This window comes from Phacochoerus africanus, chromosome 4 (genome assembly GCF_016906955.1).
Source record: "Phacochoerus africanus isolate WHEZ1 chromosome 4, ROS_Pafr_v1, whole genome shotgun sequence".
Classification (NCBI taxonomy): Eukaryota; Metazoa; Chordata; class Mammalia; order Artiodactyla; family Suidae; genus Phacochoerus; species Phacochoerus africanus.
The window spans coordinates 126899903-126905902 of NC_062547.1; positions in this window are offsets into that span (position 1 = coordinate 126899903).

The following is a 6000-nucleotide window of genomic DNA, read 5'->3' on the forward strand; positions in this document are numbered from 1 at the left end:
TCTTTGATAGGGGATGGTTCAGGACTAACTGTAGCACTGCCAACCCTTTCTCAGAAAAAGGCAGAAGTAATTTCTCAAAGGGCCCTGGCCAACACTGATCACTTTTTTAGATGGTTTCAACTTCATCCTGGAACTATTTGAATAGAAGAATTTTTTTCTTTTTACATGAGACAATTTTAAATTTAATGATTTCATTTTCAAATTCTAAACAAAATAAAAATTCAATACAGAAAATTAAATCCATATCAGAGTTTCCATTATGGCTCAGTAGATTAAGAACCTGATGTGGTCTCCATCAGGTTACGGGTTTGATCTCTGGCCTCACTCAGTGGGTTGAAGATCTGATGTTGCCTCAAGCTGTGGGGTAGGTTGGAGATGCAGCTCAGATCTGTTGTTGCTGTGGCTGTGACATAATCCAGCAGCTGCAGCTCCAATTTGACCCCAGCGTGGGAACTTTCACATGTCACAGGTGCAGCCATAAGAAGAAAAAGGAAAAAAGAAAATTAAGTACATATAACCCTTGTATAGTGTTGGTAGGAATGGAAATTGGTGCAGCCACTGTGGAAAACAGTATGGAATTTTCTAAAAAAACAAACAAACAAAAAAAAACCCTTCAAAACAGGACTATCATAGCACCTAGCAATCCCACTTCTGGGTTTATATCTTAAAAAATGAAAACACCAGAAGTTCTCTTGTGGCACATCAGGTTAAGTATCCAGTGTTATTACTGCAGCAGCTTTGGTCACTACTGTGATGTGGGTTCAATCCCTGGCCTGGGAATATCCACATGCTGTGGGTATAGCCAAAGAAAAAAAGTTTAAGAAACTTAAAAAAAAATGAAAACACTAATTCACAAAGTTACATGCATCCCAATGTTCACAGCAGTGTAATTTGCAATTGCCAAGTGTCTGTCAAACAGATAAATGGATAAAGAAGGTGTGGTATATGTGTGTATACACACACACACACACACACACACACACACAGGACTATTACTCAGCCATAAAAAAGAATGAAATTATTTGCTACAACGAGGGTGGAATTGGATGGTATTAAGCTAAGTGAAATAAGTCAAACACTGTATGATATCACTTACATGTAGAGTCTAAAAAGTAGGAGAAACCAGTGCAAATATAACAAAAGAGAATCAGATACAGAGAACAAACTAGTAGTTACCATTGGGAAGAGGGAAGAGGGCAGAAGGGAAGCAGGGTAGGGGATTAAGAGATACAGACTACTATGTATAAAATAAACTACCAGAATATACAGTATAACACAAGGAACAGAGCCAGCATTTTTAAATAACTACAAATGGAGTATAACCATTAAAAATTGAGTCACTGTTATACTTAAAACTAATATTGTACATCAACTATTCCTCGATTTTAAAAAATTGCAAAAAAATTATGGTACAAAAAAAGAAAATTAAAGACAAAAAGATATGAAGAAAAAAATTTTAAATCCTCATAATCCCTCTAGCTAAAGATCTATTGATAACATATGGCATGTTTTCCAACTACATATGAATAAATTGTAATATGTATACATAATACTTTAAAAAGTAGTACTTTACCAGAAATGCTGTTTTTATATAACCTGCTTTCTTTGTTTTTCTGCCATGATCAATTCCCCCATGTATTAATCCTTCTAAAACCATCATAGAGTTACTCAATAGATTACTTAACCAATCTTGAGTGGGCAGCTTACTCTTGCAAATGAAACATTTTACAAAGCTAGAATATTCAACACAAACATAAGCCTAGCCTCCTATTTGAACTCTCTGTGTCTTAAAGTTAGTATTAAATGAGAAATCCAATACAGAAACTAGGGGTGAAACCCCAAATTGTAAAAACAAAAGTGCGGCAGAGGAAACAAGCATGGGAAAGAATTATAAATCAGATATGCACTGGAATTTCCCTGGAGTTTTCAGAACCAAGTCAAAAATACTTTGTCTAGATGTGTCTGCACTGAACTTCTGTTATTAGCTGCTTCTTAACTGAGATGAAGGCCTTACGAACAAGCTTGGAACAAAAGTAAAAGCAAATGGATCCAGAGAGTGAATCTCTGTCCTGTGAGGTTTACATACTACATACAGGAAGAAAAACAGAGGCAGGCACTTCTGCCTCCCTCCCTCTCCTCTTGGTTTCTGGTGAAGCAGGCACATCACACTCAGAAGTGGACCACACCCTAGGCAGCAAGGGTTGACCACAGTCTTGCAGTGGAGGCCCAGGGTGGAGCTAGAAGTGCCGTTTCTCCAAGGAGTATCCCTTAGTAGACAACTTGAGAGTCACTAAGACCAATATCTCTGCTTGTTTTATGGGTTAGAGTCATATTTCTAAGACTTCAGATCTCTTATGGACCACCTTCATGATTTTTTTCATATCTGCCTACCACCTGTGCTATCATTAATATTTTTATTTCAACTGACTCACTTTTTAAAAACTTACTTTATGATAAGTGAAACATTTAACACAATTTTAACTGGAAAACAGAATCACTTACCACACAAGTGGAATGGTGGGTGACCTCATGAATTCCATAAAAACAAACAGGCAACAAAAAAAGGTATTTAATTAGGGCTAGATGTTGTTGCTTGCCAAAGGCTCTTGAGCCTGAGGCTTGATTTCTGTTTGTTTAGAAGAAAAAAAAAAAAAAAGTTGGGGAGTGGGTAGGGAGGAATTAGCAAGTGCTAAAAACATTACTAACAAACCCAGACTATAACCAAGGACTTCTTCAGAACTGCAAGGGAATTGAATCACTTTCAGCAAGTGAGTCAGCGTTGTCTACACCACTGAGCTTCCCGTTGGTGGTGTACCCGCCTCTCTAGCAAGCTCTGTGCCAGGGGAAGCTGCCTTCTGTATAGGGGTAGGAGGGGTGATCTTGGCATTGCCCTTAGGCCATACTTAGGAGCTATTAGGAGTTGAAGAGTTACCATAACTCCTATACTCAGTAACGGAATGATAGACTGGACAGTGGATATTCCCATTTCTTGTAAACGCTCCAGTAATGGGCTGTATTGTGCTCCCTTCACCCTCAAGCTCACATGTTGAACTCCTAACTCCGTACCAAAGAAGGTGACTATAGCTGGGGACAGGGACTTGAAAGAGGCAGTTAAGTTAAAATGAGGTCATTAGGGTGGGTCCTAATCCAATATAGCTGCTGTCTTTATAAGAAGAGAAAATTAGGACACGCCTAGACACACACACACACACACACACACACACACACACACACACACACACAGGAGAAAACCATGTGAAGACACAGAGGCAGGACAGCCAACAACAAGCCAGGAAAGAGGCCTCAGAGGAAACCACCTGTGGCCGACACCTTGACCTCAGATTTCTAGCCTCCAGAACTGTGAGGAAACAAGCTTGTGTTGCACCCGGTCTATTGTACTATGTCATGGCAGCCCCAGAAAACTAACACACCTTCCAACTGGGACAAAATTCAAGCGAAACAGATTGTGTACAACTCTGCTGACTTGTTTCCTGAAATATTGCAAGGTACTAATACTTAAAACACATGCGAAGATCATTTGGCTTTGCTTCCTTGGGTGGTGGTGATGGGTATCTTTAAGGCCACTAGTGAAACAAAGAGAGAGAGAGAGATTTCCAGGAACATGTATATAAGACACCTGTTCAAGTCAAGTGATTAAAAGCAATCCTGTGTTACTGTTCTGTCAGGAGATATGTACTTCAAGCGAGGAAACAGTTTTAGGTTAAAATGGAGTCATGAGTCTGATTGACATTTTTAGAGGTATGGCCCCTGACACAAAAGATGCAACTGGAACTTATTCCAAAATGTGGCCCCCATAAAATCATAAAAAAAGAGATAAATTGGGTTGTCTTCAACAAGTGAGAGCCACCTGTCCTAGCGTTCAAATTGTACAAGCCTGACCCAGTCCACCAGTGACCCATTCTCATGACAGAACAATTACAAAGGATTGCCGTCCATCCCTTGACTTGAATGGGGTTAGTGTGAGTCCCGATATGGAACAAGCTTCGGATACAGAATGTGGCTATGTCATATGTCCCTCTAGTTTTCTTTATGGCTGGAGGAATAGTCCTGCTGATAGATTTTCCAGGAATACAAATCAAACGTTTCTATATTCTGTTACTTCAACCTCCTTAAGCACAGAGACAGTGCAGGACAGCAGAATATCAAAGAGATGCCACTGCCTAAACCAGTGATCCAGTTTTGTTAGAGAGAACCGTCTAACTCAGCAAGACCCATTCCCGAGAGATATATGCCTGCGCTACAGCGCTCTACACAAGTGTAATTATTTTAGTATTCGTCTTTTAAATTTGTGTTATTGGTCTCTCCTGCTAAGTCCTATTGAGATCAGGAATTTCCTAGTTGTGGCTGCTTTATCCTCAGTATATAGCAGGGTGCCTGATATGTAGTGTCTACCCAATAAGTATTTTTTGAAGTAATAAATAAGAGCTAACAGCAAAGGCTATGAAATGAGAGCAACTAGATGTAAATCTCAGGTGTGCCATTCACTAGCTCTGTGACCTTGGACAAGTTACTTAACCTTCCTAAGCCTCAGTTTCTTCCTCTTTAAGATGGTTATAGTAATACCTACTTTTAGTGCTATTTTAAGGATTCAGTGAACTAGCAAAGCACCTGGGACATAAGTACCTAGTAAATACTAAAATCATTATATTTATTCTAAGATAACGGAAAAATCGAATCTGTTTGTTTAATTAGCAGAGAATAGATTGGGCAAAAGCAGACTATGCAAATCACTGATTTGATTACTACTTTTTTACCCCCATGTGCCTTAAAGATTCCCATTAAAAAAAAATTCGGACCACCAAAACATATGTTTGGAAATAGTTGTGATATACTGTACTAGTTGTAAGTCTATTTTTTTTTAATTTTTGAATTTTGGTATTCAAATCTAGTCAACCTAGATAATTAACTCATAATTCATTTTGGAGATTAATGAACACATTTATTGAAAAGTCTATTGTAGAATATTACCATCTTTTTATGCTATTATAGCATAAAAATGTATTAAAATATTTTTTAAATTATTACATATTTGGAGTTTCCATTGAGGCTCAGGGGTAACAAACCCAACTAGTATCCATGAGAACATGGGTTCAATCCCTGGCTGCGCTCAGTGTGTTGAGGATCCTGAGTTACCCTGAGCTGCGGGATAGGTCGCAGACACGGCTGGGATCCCACATTGCTGTGGCTGTGGCGTATGTTGGCGGCTGCAACTCCCAGTCAACCCTTAGCCTTGAAACCTCCATATGTCGCAGGTGTGGCCCTAAAAAAAAGCCAAAAAAATTTACATATTTAACAGAATATTCCAATCTTTATCCATCATCAATTGTCCACAAAGGATACTGACATTAATGTAAGTTACTATGAAAACTTCAGATTATGACTTATTTATATAAGCATCTAAATGAAACACTTCTGTTTAAAAAATTCATACTGGAGCTCCCTCTGTGGTGCAAAGGGATCAGCTGCATCTCTGCAGTGCCAGGCCTCAGGTTTGATCCCCCACCCTCTGACACAGTGGGCACAGTGGGTTAAAGGATCTGGCATTCCCACAGCTGTGCTGTATGTCACAACTGCAGCTCAGATCTGATCCCTGGCCCAGGAACTCCATATGCCGGGGGTGGCCAAAAGAAACAAGCAATAAATGAAAAACACATGCAGTAAAATGCCATTTAATAACCTGTTTTCTAGAAGTGAGTGTGGGTGTGTGGGCGTATCTCAGGAACATAAATGCTCTTGGCTTCTCTGAATATAAAGGTTTATAGTTAAGGGGAAAGCCAAGGAAACTTGAAGTTCCAGTTTAGCTTTAGAGATATGTCTAATGATAGCCTTTTATGGAAGAACAAATAGCTGATGGTCAGTTTCCTATTTTGATTGCTATTTTTGCAAGAAAAATAATGGTTTTAAATAATGTATTTTTACCTAGGAATCAAACTGTTATAAAATTCTATCCTTAATTATTTATCATGTCTAGGATTAAAT